General features: G+C 49.5%; 1 pseudogene; it reads left to right on the top strand.

Annotated features, from left to right (window-relative positions):
- Nucleotides 1-1652, top strand: part of LOC102259377 — a 7109-nt pseudogene extending 5457 nt beyond the window's left edge.
- The last annotated feature ends 353 nt before the right edge of the window (nt 1653-2005 follow it).

The following is a 2005-nucleotide window of genomic DNA, read 5'->3' as shown; positions in this document are numbered from 1 at the left end:
GCTGAGGGACCCCCTCTCCCCCCCGAGTGCACAAATTTTTGTGCACTGGGCCTCTAGTCTATATTATAAAAAGCCAGTGGCCGTAATGCCAGAACAACGCAACGACCAGTCACCAGGAGGTGCATTGATGGGCCCCATGGCGGTGGTGGGTGGGACTCTGGGTCTCACACGATTTTGCAAGCTAAGCCTCTAGTCTATAAATATATAAAAAGACAGCGACCAGAATGCTGGAATGACCGGAATGACCAGAACAACCAGTCACTATGATGCCCACTGTGGCTGGCCAACCAGCCCGATCAGGGGTGGGGCTGGCCAGCCAACCTTCTGTGGCCCCTCCCCCTCGCTGCTACCCCCCACCCACCCCCTATTGGCCCCACCCCCCCCAATCAGGGGTGGGGCTGGCCAACATCCCACATCCCCTCCTCCCTGCCAGCCCAGCCTCCAGTTGGCCCCCACTGGGGCAGGCTGGCCAGACCCACCTGTGTACAAATTCGTGCACCAGGCCTCTAGTCAAGAATAACTGGAATGAGATCGTTAATAGCTTTGATAACATGAACCTCTCAGAGTCCCTCCTCTGTGGCATCTATGCCTGTGGTTTAGAGAAGCCCTCTGCCATCTAGTAGTGAGCCATTCCTCCTTGTATCAAGGGTTCTGATGTGATCGTTCAAGCCCAATCTGGGACAGAAAAAACAGCTACTTTTGCCATAAGGATTCTGCAACAGATCTAAAGGCTACCCAGGCCTTGGTCCTGGAACCCACTAGAGAATTGGCACAGCAGATACAAAAGGTAGTCATGGCTTTAGGAGATTACATGGGTGCCTCCCGCCATGCCTTCACTGGGGATACCAACATGCATGCTGAGGTGCAGAAGCTGCAGATAGAAGCTCCCCATATCATGGTGGGCACCCCTGGACGTGTGTTTGACATGCTTAATCGCAGATACCTGTCTCCCAGATACATCAAGATGTTTGTACTGGATAAAACTGATGAAATTTTAAGCCATGGGTTCAAGGACCAGATCTATGACATATTCCAAAAGCTCAACAGCAACACCTAGGTGGTATTTCTGCCAGCTACAATGCCTTCTGATGTGCTTGAGGTGACTGAGAAGTTCATCAGGGGCCCCATTCAGATTCTTGTCAAGAAGGAAGAGTTGACTCTGGAGGGTATCTGCCAATTCTATATCAACGTGGAATGAGAGGAGTGGAAGCTGGATACATTGTGTGACTTATATGAAACCTTACCATCACCCAGGCAGTCATCTTCATCAACATTCGAAGAAAGGTTGATTGGCTCACTGAGAAGATGAACACCTGAGACATCACTGTCTCTGCCATGCATGGAGATATGGACCAAAAGGAATAAGATGTAATCATGAGGGAGTTCTGCTCTGGCTCTAGCAGAGTATTGATCACCACTAACCTGCTGGCCAGAGGCAGTGATATGCAGCAGGTTTCTTTAGTCATCAACTATGACCTTCCCACCAACAGGGAAAACTATATCCACAGAATCGGTCAGGTGGACATTTTGGCCATAAGGGTATGGCTATTAATATGTTGACAGAAGAAGACAAAAGGACTCTTTGAGACATTGAGACCTTCTACAATAGCTCCATTGAGGAAATGCCCCTCAATGTTGCTGACCTCACCTGAGAGGGGCTGGCTTGCTACCTCAACCCAGCTAGAGTTCTCAGTCCTTGGCAGGCTGAGGAGGAGCAGGAGGGGGGAGGGAAGGGAGCCAAGGGATGGACATCTTGTCTTTCTTTTTCCTTTGAATAAATGTCATTTTTTAGGCAAAGAAGGAACCGTGAACAATTTAGATACCCTTTTCTTTGGGGTAGGCTCATGCCCCAGGTGCCATCTCTTCTCCCAAAAACACTGATCCACTTCCCTAATCTAATCAACCTCCAAATCCCAGAGATTCCCTGTTCCTCTGAAAATGACTCAAGGGGGCTATAATGTCACTCACTCTCATTTATTGGACCAAATATGGAGGGAGAACCCCT

This window comes from Myotis brandtii, unplaced genomic scaffold (assembly GCF_000412655.1).
Source record: "Myotis brandtii unplaced genomic scaffold, ASM41265v1 scaffold74, whole genome shotgun sequence".
NCBI classification, from domain to species: Eukaryota; Metazoa; Chordata; class Mammalia; order Chiroptera; family Vespertilionidae; genus Myotis; species Myotis brandtii.
This window is presented reverse-complemented; position numbering and strand designations above follow the sequence as displayed.